We start from the raw sequence: 13577 nt of genomic DNA, 5'->3' as shown, positions 1-13577 counted from the left end.
AAGCCTTTTTCCTCCTGCTGGGAACCACTGCCTATTCCATACAACCTGTCTATGAGACAAGTTGTATTTGTTTCCTTCAGCAGTTAAAAAAAACCTGTTTGTTTCCAAATATTCAGATGTTAAAACTAGATTTTTTGCAGGACTTCCACTTCATGACCAAGTTATTAGCCATAATAATTTGATTTTTACTTTTTTACCAAGCTTCAATAATGTAATTACTTCAATAATGTAATTGAAGCATCTCACCAGAGCCTGCTCTGTGAAGGGATCACTGCAAAAGGCAGTGACACCATTTGTTCCCTTCAGCTGCAGTCCATACCCAGGCCCTAGAGTTGCAGGGATTAGCAAGGAAGCAGGGAGGGAGTGGTGGCCTTACCACTGGAAGTTCCAGCCACATTTCTACAAATTCAGAGCCTGTTCAGCTAGGCAGATCCAGTTGCTTTCCAGCAGCTGGCTATACCAATGTAAAGTAGCTGAAAGCACTCATGGCAGCAAAAGCATTTCTGTGCCCTAGTATCTCACCACTTCAGAATATGTAACACTATTAAATGAGGCAGGAAAGTACAATCATCCCCATTGTAACACGAGCAACTTAGGTACATCAATGGCCACAATTAGTCTACTGCTAATCACATTACCTCAAAGTAAAAAAAGAAGCCCCCAACACGTGCTACAAAACCTAAAAGTGATCTAGTATTTCCCCCAAAATGGCAACTTGTCCCCAACAGAATCAAAACGAAATCCATCATGCAGCTTGGCCATCCGTGCAACACTGCTGTACTGCAATTAGTTTGGGGTATGTTCCTTAATGTATCACTCTTCACCTGTCCACTGCCAGCGTGATTTTTCCCACATCTCAAAACAGAAGGTGAATCTTTCCACACCTACATCCTTTTCAGAAAACTCTCCTTCCCCTGCCTCTGCATCTAGCCAGTGCAATAAATAACCACCAGCGTCCACAGCAGCTCGTTCCATCCTGCACATTTCCTCCATCTGCTGTCATCTGCCCCTTCTTCATAGCTGCGTTGGTTTCTTCAGAAGAAAAGATGTGTGAACCATCTACACTATATTACCTCAGAGCAGAGATGGGTTATGAACTGCTCATTACTAACATGGGACAAGATCTCAGGATTGCAATCCATGGAAAAAATGCAATTGATGATGTCCAATGGGCAAAAAACCTAAACAAGTGTGAGCTACTATTTGGAAACACTGAGGGTTGAAAAACACCATCATTATATAAATCAATTGTGCCCTATCTTGTATACTGGTCTTTTCTGCTATAAAGAAAAAAGAAGGTGCCCCAATATCTTGATAAAAGTTATGGACACAGCTCCCATGCAATGATCAACTGCCATAAATTCCAGGAAGGTCGTTAGGACTATCACCTCAGTATGCAGGGATAAAGTTGTGAAGACCAGAGTTAAACTAGAGTTGAAACAGGTGAGGGATGTGAAGGACATGTAAGAGCATCAGTAGGTACATCGGCAGCAATAAAAGGACTAAGGAAATTGTGGCACTGCTCCTAAATGGATCAAAGCACTGCTGGTAAGGTATACAGAAAAGAGTACATCAGTGCCATCACTGCTGGCATGGCAGTGTAGTCTTGGAGCTCCCAGATCCTTATGGAGAGGAGCAAAGCTTGAGGGAGAAAGAAGCTGTTCTTGGATGAGGAGCATGAAGTTAGAGACTGCTTAGGCAAACTGGACATATGTGAGCTCATGGGATCAGATGGCAAGTGATGACACAAACAGAGCTGGCCAATGTCACTGTGAGGCCACCTCCTGCCATCTCTCAATAATCACAGTGTCTGTGAGAGGTCCCCAAGGGCTGCAGCCAAGGAGATCTGAGGTATGGAGATCAAGGAGGATACAGCTGAGCAGCTTCACCTGAGAGTCTGGGAGATTATTTCCAGACACAATAAGATCAAGAGCTTCCCACCTGGGAACAGCCAGCATGAATATACCAAAAGCTAATAATGCCTGACCAGCCTGAGTTGAGAAGAGAAGGTTCTGTAGATAAAAAGTGAGCAGAAGTTTACTTGGACTCAGCTGGTGACATGCTGCCCCATAGCATCCTTACATGTAAGCAGGAGGTAAGGACTGGACATGTGGGCTCTGCAACAGAGCAAGGGAAAAGTGGCAAGTCAGGGCATTTTCCAGATGCAGGTTTTTTCAATATTACTGCTTCTGAGGTAAGAGGAAAAATCATGGCACAATAAACTTTGGCCTGAATCTGAAATTTTAATACATGAAAGTTGGCAGGTTTTGCTACTATGTGGGAGAGAGCCTCCAGATGCAGAAGGCTGTGTTCATGCCAGTGATTATTTTTAGATGGTTACCAATGCCCATCTCAACACAGCAATCTACCCTGCTTTCTGACCACACTGAAGTATAAGAATACTTCATTCAGTCTTAGTATTTCAATTATACATCTGCCCACCATGTTCTCTGCAAGCACCAGGGCTCTCTGCACTGGTTTGTAATAATGTCATTTGAGTCCACTGCTCTTACCAGCTATTACCCTGCAACAAACACAATAGGTCTTACAAAATTGTGCCCAAGAAGACATGTCCTCTTAAACACCTATTTCCTAGCCCAGAACTTGGCTTTAGTATCATATTTTTGAGAATTTGTGTTTATGGTTTTAACAGCTTATTCTGGCATTTGAGAACTACTCATATTTCTAGCTTATGCTTTTCAAAACACAACAAAAAAAAACCCAAAAAGAATAGAGGATAGAAGCATCTCTATTTAATTGCCTTTATTAAGGGATAAGGTAGAAAAGAGTCTGATGTATTTTCCTTTTCTTTTCTACTTACTCCTTCCCCCCTTCTATGCTTGTAGCTCCATATATTTAATGCTTTAAATGCTTTAAAAAGTAAAAAAAAAGTAAAATTTTCCAGGCATTGCCCCATTTTAAAATTATTTAATCAAACTGCTTTTAACATTCACTTGCCAAAACACAACTTTTACTCGCGCTTTTAACATCACACGAAAAGTGTACTTGCAATGCATAGGCCCGGGCGTAGGTAGGGGAAGGAGCAAGAATGACCAAAAAGGACACAAATTATGCACAGGGCAGAGGGGAGAGGAGGTGTCAGGCAGGGCTGCGCAGGACCATAGGGTGTGTTGCCCACCCTTCGGGTTCCATCCCTGACAGGCCCTGACCCTTCCAGCCCCACCAGCCAGCTCTGCCCTCTGTGCCCCCCAGGCTGCTAGGTTTGAATAACACCAGGCATTTGATGACCTAAATTTACACCGTGCTGGCTCTCTGCCCAGCGCGGCAGGCTGGCACAGCAAGGCTGTCCCCACTCTTTGCCACCTCTGGGTCACCGAGCCCTCGGTGTCCCCGTCCTCGCCTCCCCTGCCTGGGAGGGGCCACACTTGGCAGGGCTGGCCTGGCCTGGCACCGCCTGTCCTCTCGGGCCTGGGCTCACTCATGGCTCCAACATGGGCTCCCCTCCAGAGGTCACCCACCGGCCGCTCCCCTTCCACTGCTCCCTTCTGCCGGCCGGCCACGGCTCCCTGCCCAGATTAAACCCGATAAACCCTGGGCGGTCTGCCATGGGGCCTGCCGGACAGGCTGGACTCTGGTGGGGCTCGGTGGGGACCTGCCCAGGGACTTAGAGCTGGTGGCAGCCACTCCTTGCCCACGGCAGCGATGGCTCCTTGCTGTGCCGCCAGTCCCTGCACTGCCCGCCGGCCTCCATAGGCACCTGTGTGTGTCCGTGTGTGTGTCAGTGTGTGTGCACCCACGTGTATGCGTTAATATTTGCAGATGCTTGTGTACACGTATACGTACGCGCGTGTATGTGTGTGTACGTGTGGGTAGTATGTATGTGTGTGCCCAGCCACACCCGAGGCCACCCCCCTGCTCCCTCGCACCGCCCCACCCGCGCCGCACGCCCCGCACCCTGCGCGAGCGCACGCGCAGCCCCGAGCCCCGCCCCGCCCCGTGCGCCCGCCTGGCCGGCGCCCCCGCCCCGCGGCCCCGCGCTGCCCTCTTCCAACATGGCGGCCCTCGCCTCGAGCGCGCGGGCGCGCAGGCGCCGCCGCGGCTCCGCTCTTCCGCCGGGCGCCGCCGCGAGTGCACACGGCCGGAAGGCGCGGCCCGGCTGCTCTCTATGGTTGCCCGCGGCGGGTAGCGCGCCGCCGCCGCCGCCTCGCCTCGCCCCCCGCCCGCGCTGCACGCCGGGACGCGGCCGGTCCTCCCTCCTTCTCTCCCTCCCTCCTTCCCGCGCGCCCCCCCCGCGCGCCCCGAGCCTGCGCCGCGCCGACATCCGCGTTGTCCCAAGATGGAGGAGCGGGGCTCGCGCTGAGCGCGGCCCGGCCGACACAGGAGCAGGAGGAGGAGACGCGCCCGTCCGGCCCGGCCCGGCCCGACCGCCCGCCTCGCCTTCCCCGCCCCGCCAGGCCGCGGCTCCGGCCGCACCGGCAGCAACAGCGCCTCCTTCTCGCCCGCGGCCCGGCCCCGAGTGCGGCGCGGCCCCCGCATGAGCCCGGGCGGCAGAGGCGGCAGGAGCGCCCGGGAGCAGCAGCCGAGGCGCCCAGGTCGGTGTGAGCGCTGCGCAGGGCCGGGAGCGGGGATGGCGCCCGGCTCACGCCGGCCCTGGAGGGGAGGGAGGCGGCCCTGGCAGCTCCCCCGCGCCGGGGAGGAGAAGGCGGCAGCCCCGGGGGTCCTCGCCTTGCGCGCCGTGAGCCGCACGGGTGCGGGGCCGCCGGGAAGGCCGGACGGGCGGGCGGCTCCGAGCCTCTGCCGCCCCCCGTGAGACCCGGCTCGCTGGGCGACCTTGGGTGAACCCAGCCTGCCCCTGCCTCAGTTCCCCGGTTCGGTCCCTACTCTTCGGGGCTGCCGTGGGCATGGGACGGCTCGGTGCTGTCGCAATGGGAATGGGAAGTGCTGCGAGGGTCTCTTAACCAGTGGCCAAGGCCCGCTTGACAAAGTGGGTCTGATCACTTTGCTCGTGTTACCCTCTGAAGAGTGGGATCTGAACCTGTGAGCAGGCCGCCTTGTTGATACATGTGATCTGTCGCTCCTGACGGCAGGACTTTTTGGGCTTCAGTTTTTAAGCATACCTACAGTATTTCTGTGAAGGGATATTACACTTTACCGCTGATTTGTAAATTTGTAAGCTGATGTGTTGTGGTCGTTCAGCAGTTACTACTGCTTAAGAAAAAAAAAATGTTTCACAATTCTCCTTTAAGTGACAAGAAGCTGTAATTTATAGGTTTATAGTTATTCCTTTTCTTTTTTCTGCAATTAATGGAAATACTTGTTTATGTTTCCTTCTGTGTAATGTGTTGGTCTAATTCTGGGACTAAGCGTGTGTTTTACACATCACTTCAGGGATGGTCCTTCTGTCTGCTTGGAACTTACCTGCTTCAGTAAGAATCTGTAAACCTGAAGCCTTGCGAGAAATCAGCTTCTCAGAGGGGTTTTACCATGCTTCTTGCATGTCTAGCAGAAAGTTTCTCAGTGGAAAATTGTACCCGATTTTAGCTTTGATTTCTTAACAAAGTAGGACCTGCGTGATTGTATTGTCAATTTATCTTCTTTCTCTTTTTCTTCTTTTTTTTTTTTTTTTTTTTTTTTTTTTGACTAGCTAACTGGTTTGAAAGGGAGAGGTCTAAAAGATAAGATTAAGTTCCTAATTCATGCAAATAGCATCCAGTTAGATTACCTGCTAAGGAGAAGCCAGCTCTGAGTTGTACTGTGTTGTTAGGCACTTACGGTGGGGGGAGAGAGGTGTACTACTTGATAAGAATGAAAATTGTGGGAAAATGGGCTTGCAGTTCTCACAAACTGCTTGGTTTAGATGTTGGCTTTGAATAGCTGTGCCCTTTCATTGTGAAAACAATTGAAGGTACTCTTTAGAAATTTGAAAATATAGCAAAACTCAGTTTGAGTGTGTTGAATTGAAAGTATGAAATGTGTATTGCTAAATTGATATGGATATGCAGAGAAAACTATTACATGTGTTTGTCTTTTAAAACAGATACACTTTGTAGTGCAGTATCATTCTGTCAACTCAGTGCTGAAAAGTAGTGAAAGAAAGACTAATCCACTAGTTACATTTACAGAGCTGATACTTTTAATTGAAATTATTTCTGTACAATGTTACAGATGCTTCATCTCTCTTTTACAAATACCTTCCATTCCGCTCTAAGTGTTTGCTATTTAATGTAGCATCTTTCCTGCTGGAATTAAGAAGTTCATTTTTTTTATCAGAGGTGTTTACTGTTTCTCCTCATTGGAGTGTCTTGAGCATCTCCCAAGAATATAGAAACAAAAGCCAGGTACCAAAATGAGTATTTAATTTGATCGAGGTTATTTCAGCATATCTTTCTGTGGCTTGGTAAAAAAAGTCAGGCTTGAACAGCAGTGCGTTTTAAAGCCTAAATTTTTCAGTCCCAAGTCCTCTTCAGAGCTCTAAAGTTGTGTGGGTTTGATCCTTTTTTTTAAATAACAACCAGACTTCTGGTCTTTTCCTTTTTTGTAATTGCTGCTGTTGCTTAAAAACATGGGAAGGATGATTCTTTTATGAATGGAATTGAAAACTGTGTGTATATGTTGAACACGCCTAGAGTTGTTCTCAGTCTGTTGGAGTCCCTGTTAGAGCACCTGGAAATTGTCCCCAGTTGTTTTAATCAACTTGAGAAAATAAACCTGGTTCTTTTTCATATAATTTAACTTCTCTTTTGAAAGTATAGAATGTCATGTGTACCACCAGGACCCAGCACACACAATATAAAATCATGTTTGTTTTGCTATGATTATGTCCTTTGTTGACATATTCTTCACTAGTTCTCAGAATTCACAGGTTCTGCTTAACCAGAGTTGAGTTTTAAGTTATAAACATGTTTAATTGTAAACATGTTTAAACATAGAACATTTTCTATGAACAGTAATTAGCATAGTACATGATATGACGCTTACCACGGAATTTAATCAGTTTTTATATTTTTGTAAATATGCATCATCCTAATTTTTGCTGTGCAGGAATGATTTTTTTCCCCCCTCTGTTACTTTTAGTTTACTTAGTGAATGTCCATAGAGAATTCATCTTCTTTTAAATGTAGGAAATTTCTTTCTCCCTCCCTGCATCAGTGTACTCATACACCTGAAGATGAAAGCCACTAATTCTTAAAAATAGAACATGCAATTGAGGGAAAAAGGAATATAATTCATAAAGTATCTAGCCATAGATCTCATTTCCAGCATCAGTCTTCCTTTCTGGTAGTGTGGGCCAAGTCTTCACTCTAATTAATGAATATCTATTGATTTTTAAACAAAGGAGGTGTGTTTTACAAGTTTTCTGAAATATCCAGTGTATTTAAGGTAGCTGCAAATTTTTTAGAGAAGCAGTGTTAAAAGGTTTTCTGTCACTAATCAAATTCTGATTTGTACCTGGAAGGAGGGGAGTAATACATTTGCTATCAGGGTCTGTAATGAAAAAAATCTAGACTATGTTGTTTACTTAAAAAAAAAAATACCCCCTCCCAGAAGTTCTATAAGCTGTGCTCAATAGCTGGTTCCCAGAGACAACAACAGTGGGCAAATCTTGTGTTTAAGTGAATTTTGTCACCTTAAATATTTTGACCTTAACATTTACTGCTGTAACTTCTTGTATTAGCAGGCAGTGCCTGCTGGACTCATAAAGCTGTGTTGCCCATGAATTAAAGTTTGGAAAAAAGCTGGTTCACAGGAATAGTAATGTGTGTAACATATCTGGTTGGTTAGCTGAAAGTCAGCAAATACAGTCTAAAGGTAACATTTTGCAATGAAGCAACACTTCAGTAACTACAGCAGCTGGTGACACATTTCTTCAGGAAAATAACCTCATAGGAAGAATGTGAAAATCAAATAATGTTGAGATTCAGGATTCAGGTTTGGCAATGTAACATCTGACTAAATAGCACTTTAAATTGCTATTTTTGAATAGCTGCACCTTCCTGTGGTTAGGAGGGATAGAGCTTATTGACAAAATAACTTGCTGGGTGCAAAATTACATTATGAATCAAATATTATTATAGTTCTGTCTAACAAATACTCTTATGAATGAATCTCTTAAAGGAAGCATTAACTACTTCTTACTTACTTTAATAGGTTGAGCCTGCTTCCCTGTATAATGCAAACTGCTGAATGGAGGAAGGGGGTGGAAGTCAGTCTTTACCGATACTCTTTCCTGCATGGTTCTTTACCCATGTTTTACAGAGTGCTGAAGAATTAGGAGAAGCTGCAGTTGTTCTGCTGAGTGGAGCTAAATGGGTGGCTTCCTTCTGGACCCTCACTTCACTGTCTTAGGTAAGAGGGGTGATCTGCTTCTTTTGAAGCTACTTGAATTTCCTTAGGACAGAAGTATATATAGGTTTTTTAGAGAAACTTCTAGTTAGTGAAGCAGAGCTTTGAATTCTTTTTTTTTTTTTTTTCTGATCTGGTGGCTTGAAAAGGGCATTCACAGTATGTAGCTGTCCCAGTACTTTTCATTGAAAAGCATTGCTGTTTGCATCCATTCAAATAACTTTAAAAACATGCTCTGTGTACTAACATAACTTGCTCCTGAGAATCACATTTATCTTATGTAGCATGATGGAAGTGGGACTGTCACTCAGAGGTGGGTTACAGTGGTGGTGGGTATAGGACAACTTTAACTCATGTACCATTGACTGCTTGATATGGAGTGCATGACTGTTTTTTCCCCACAGACTTGGAATAGTTTGGGTTGGAAGGGACCCTTAAATGTCATCTAGTCCAAATTCCTCTGCAATAAGCAGGGACATTTTCAAATAGATCAGATTGCTCAGAGCCCCATCCAGCTTAACTGTGTATATTTCCCGGGATGGGGCATCTCCTGTCCCTAGGCAATCTGTTCCAGTGCTTTACCACCCTCACTGTAAAAAATTACTTTCTGATATCATATTAATCTGCTCTCTTTTAGTTAAAAGCCATTACCTCTTATCCTGTCATAGCAGGGCCTTGTAAAAAGTTTGTCCTTCTCCGTCGTGTAAGTTCCTCTTCAGTACTAAACAAAAGCCAATGGGTCTTTTCAGATCCTTCTCTTCTCCAGGGTGAACAATGCCAACTCTTTCAGCCTTTTTTCATAGGAGAGCTGCTCCATCCCTCTGATAATTTTTGTGGCCCTCCTCTGGACTTTCTCCAACAGGTCCATGCCTGTTGTGTGCTGCAGGCTCCAGACCTGGATGCAGCACTGCAGGTGGGGTCTCAGAGGAGTAGAAGGGCAGACTGGTCTCCCTTGGCCCGCTGGCCATGCTGCTCTTGATGCAGCCAAGGATACATTCTGGACTGCAAGGATACATTCTGGACACATTGCTGGGACAAGGCTGGCCTTCCAACAGGATGTCCAAGTTCTTCTGTAATTAATTCTGCTGCCAATTCCCATGTCCCCTGGCCTGTGTTGATATCAGGTGTTGCCAGTCCAGGTTCAGGACTTTGCACTTGGACTCATTGGGTGAGGTTCTCATGAGCCTGCTTTTCAGTGTTGTCCAGGTCCCTCTGGATGGCATTCCATTCCTCAGGCATATCAGCCACACCACACAGCTTAGTATTGTTTGCAGATTTCCTGAGGGTACATTAGGTGCCACTGTCTGTCATTGATGACTGGTCCTACTATGGACCCCTGAGGGACACCTCTTGTCATTGATGTCCATCTGAACATTAAGCCAATGACCACTACCCTCTGTGTGCAGCCATTCAACCAGTTCCTCATCCACCAGAGTCCCATCTATTCTCTCTCCAACTTGGGATGAAGGGTGCTGTGGGGGGCCCTATCAAAGGCCTCAGAAGTTCGAATAGCTGACGTCAGTAGCTGTTCCCTTGTCCATTGATGCAGTCACTCTGTCATAGGAGTCCATTAGGTTAGTCCAGCCAGACTTGCCCCTAGTGAAGCCATGCTGGCTGCTTCAAATCTTCCTGTCCTCCATGTGCCTTCATGTTCCTTCCTTATGTGACAGAATGTCAAAGCTGTGACCTAAACAACTAAAGACAAAATTTAAGTATCAAAAACTAAAGAGTGGTTTGAAACCCAAAGGAAATTTGATCTTGGTGGCCTATAAATCAGTAGGATCACAAGCAAAAAATTACAGAACCTCTGTTTGGGTTTGGTGGCTGTTGCATAATGGTCTGGCAATGATTAGTCCACATAGTTTGTGTTTCATTCTGGTGTTGTTTGAGGACTGTGACAGGACTTCTGACCAAGCTAGAGTTCTAGGTTTGAAGCTAGTTCATCTCTCCATAGAGAAGACTATGTTCATAGCTTCCTTTAGCAGACTGCTTTTAGGACTTTTTATTACTTCCTTGATAATCATTACACCTAAGAAATGGATAAAATGAGGAGGTCTGGATGACAGACACCCTCTCCCTTACCCTTAGGAGCTTTGTGCAGGGGAGGCACAAGAGTGATCTCTGTTGTATTGCAGAGCTTGCAGGGCACTGAGGTGCCAGGCTTGTCCAGGCACCCAAGCTCTGGCACTGCTTGTGTGCTCCTGCTCTGGTATGCTCCCAGGGACCCAGGCTGCAGCAGCTGCAGCTCTGCAGGCTTGGGCTGTTACAGGCTGGTGGAGTGGCTCTTAAAGGAACTCAACTTCTCAAATGGCACGTAGGTCAACATACTTCAAGAATGGCTATCATAGCTGTAGAAGAGTTTTGCTTTATGGTTAGTTGTATGTTTGAGCTAACTAATACTTTAAATATTTTTATTTTACAATGTGTTACTTGCCTTTTTCTTAAAAGGAATCAAAAACTTCTGTAAAGCTAGATAATCCTGAAGAGGTCTGTCACTACCTCAGAATTTCTGGTTCCAATACAATCTTTGATTTTTCTTTTTTGTGTAGCTATACTCAGATAATGATTGCTTATTATTTCATAGTGAAATCTCATGTCCAAAGTCTTGATGATGAATGTTGTGTTTTACTATGTGTGTACACCCAGGTTTATTTTTAGAAAGTCCAAGGTATACTAGTGTACACTGACTGAGTAGCAGCACCTTGTGTTTCAGCTGGTGTAGCAAAAATTGCTTATTGTAGCCAATAGAAATACATACTTAAGAGTCCCCACAACCTGTGAATCCCATCAGATTTCAAGGACAAGGGAGCTCCTGAGAGAATGTAACACTTCTGTGAAACACTGGTATTTCTTGCTTGCAAAGATTGAGTCCTTTCCATGAGAAAAATACTCCATTTGCATGATTCCTCTAACCTGAATATCTGATTGAAAGAAGGATGTAAACACAAAACATAATCTAAGCACCTGATAGAGATTATTTCATGATATTTTTTACTGGGCCAGACATGAGAGTTGCAAAATATTTTTTTGTATTTTATAATTAATTTCTTAAATACTTTGTTATTCTGTATGCAACAGTGTGGTTAATTCAGTGTTTTACTGTCTTAATATAATTCAGTGTGCCTTGAAGTCTCCTTATTGAAAATGCATGACATAGTTGTAAACAAGCAGCTTTTTTGGCTCTAGTCATATGATGGATTGAGATTTTTTTTAATGTGGAGTGGAAACAATATGGTTGGCCAAGCTTTAAGTCATATTGTCATTTGCATTTTTTTAGGCAGATGTGGCTTAGTGCTAATTAAGTATACTGGAGGTGAATGTTGAAGTACATTATTCATGAAATAATTTTCATTCCTTTTAGACAAGCATTACAGAGACTTATTAGCCTTATTTCCTTTCGTGTTGTCATGTAGCCTTTGAATGTAGACTTTAGACTTAGCAGACTGCTGAACTCTGATCTGCCTTAGTGGTAGCTGTTGGGGAGAAACTGAAGGAGAAGAACTGGAAGTCCAGGAACGTCAGTTTTGTGTTGCTGGATTTGCTCTTCTGTTCTGTGTATTATTATGCAAATAACCTGTCTACATCTCCTCCTTTGTGGTCTGGTTTCCTCTATCAGTTGTACAGTCCTACCTTACTCCATAGCTTCAGTTCTTTTGGGAATCCTTTTTTTTTTTTTTTTTTGTCTCTGTTGCTGGGCAATAATCATAAGAACCCTGGTAGATGTATTTGCAATAGTTTTTCAAGCTGTACTTGGTGCTCTCCTCCTACTCTGTGCATACTGAAAATTTGTGCTTCTGTATCTTAGAGGAGAATGAGAGAATTTTATACAGATGACACTGCTCTATGTCTGTAGAGGAGCAAATGCATACATTGAATCTGGAAGTCCTGCAACACAAGGTGTGAAAATATTGCATTTGTCAGAATACTTCTGAGTTTGTCTAATGGCACCACAGGAAATGAAGAGTTATTCTTTGGTAAAATATAAGGTATTTTGGATTTCTGCTGTGGATATGGAGTGGAAGTGCTGCTTACAAATAGGAAAATCATCAGTTACTGTCTCATGTTATTTAGATGAATTTTTCTTCTGTTTTTTTCTGAATGGTAGGAAAGTTTTATTGACACGGTTGCATATTGTTAACACAGTAATCCTAACTGTACAGAAAGCTACATAACTAGTAGAATTGCTTGTTGAAATAGCAGTCCTTTTTCACAAAACTTGTAGGCTGCCCTGTGTAACTAACTTTTTTAAAATACAAAAGAGTGTGCTCACAGTGTTAGTGTTGGAGCTTTAGTGGCAAAACTGGTCCAGGATCACCCCATTACAGTTTCCTGATAAAGAATTTGGCCCCTGACACCAAATGATTTCTTGCTGATTTGGCATCTTCTAAAATAAAATGTAATTAAGGTAACCAGATTGAGGTTTCCTGTGTGGGAACCCTGATCTATATTGGAGATTAGCCTAAATCAGCTGCATTGAAATTGTTTGTTCTTAATAGAGTTTTAAGCCAAGAAATTATGTATTAAATCTTCAGAGTGCTGAAAATGTGATATTCTGTGCCAAATTACTAACTTTTTTAGAAAGTAGTTAGTAGATTTCATGGAATCAGGGAATGGTTTGGGTTGGTAGGGAACCTTAAAGAAAAAATCTAACTACAAGCCTCATCCATGAGCAGGGACACCTTTCACTAGACCAGGTTACTGAGAGCCCCATCCAACTTGGTTTTGAGCAACTTCAGTGATGGGGAGTCCATGACCCCTATCTTTCTTTAGTTATATGCATATGTGTCTGTTTCTGTCACCTTTTCCCTCGAGACTGGTTGTGCTTTTAGGTGTTTGTTGAAAAGTATGTTTTAGTCCCTTGTTAAATATGACTTCTCTGAAAATGATTTTGTAGAAAAGCATACTGAACTCCAGCAGTTTGATGCACCCAGAACAAAGATTTGGTTCTATCTGTGACTTCTCCTGAATGTTTGGGTTTTTTTCTTATTATAAATGCCAGTTCTTAAAGAAAAGGAAAAAAAAAGGGACAAAATAAGGGGCGGGAAGGAGAGAGGAAATTGGTATTTATAATGAACTGGATGAATGCAATTGTAAAACTATTGCATCACTACAGGGGAAAAATGTGTGTTTGAACTTCACACTTTTGTAGCTTATCTAACATAATAATTATTTTCTGTTGTGCTTTTCTATGAGAAGTGTGATTTATTTTTATATGGTCTAGGTTTAGGTAGTCCTGTGAGAAGTGGAGAGTTTGATATGATGATCCTTGTAGG

The 13577-nt window shown here is 44.0% G+C and overlaps 1 protein-coding gene across 4 annotated transcripts in view; it reads left to right on the top strand.

Moving 5' to 3' along the window:
* The first annotated feature begins 4459 nt into the window (after positions 1–4459).
* UBE3A (ubiquitin protein ligase E3A) overlaps positions 4460–13577 on the top strand; it is a 56598-nt gene continuing 47480 nt past the window's right edge. For all 4 annotated transcript variants that reach the window (XR_009116002.1, XM_058045205.1, XM_058045204.1 and 1 more), the window contains exons 1-2: positions 4460–4553; positions 8218–8307. The gene's annotated coding sequence lies outside the window, so the exon portion shown is untranslated. The remainder of the gene's footprint in view (positions 4554–8217; positions 8308–13577) is intronic.

The sequence above is a fragment of the Melospiza georgiana genome, chromosome 2 (genome assembly GCF_028018845.1).
Source record: "Melospiza georgiana isolate bMelGeo1 chromosome 2, bMelGeo1.pri, whole genome shotgun sequence".
Classification (NCBI taxonomy): domain Eukaryota; kingdom Metazoa; phylum Chordata; class Aves; order Passeriformes; family Passerellidae; genus Melospiza; species Melospiza georgiana.
The sequence above is the reverse complement of the archived record's forward strand: the minus strand, read 5'-3'. Positions and strand labels throughout refer to the sequence as shown.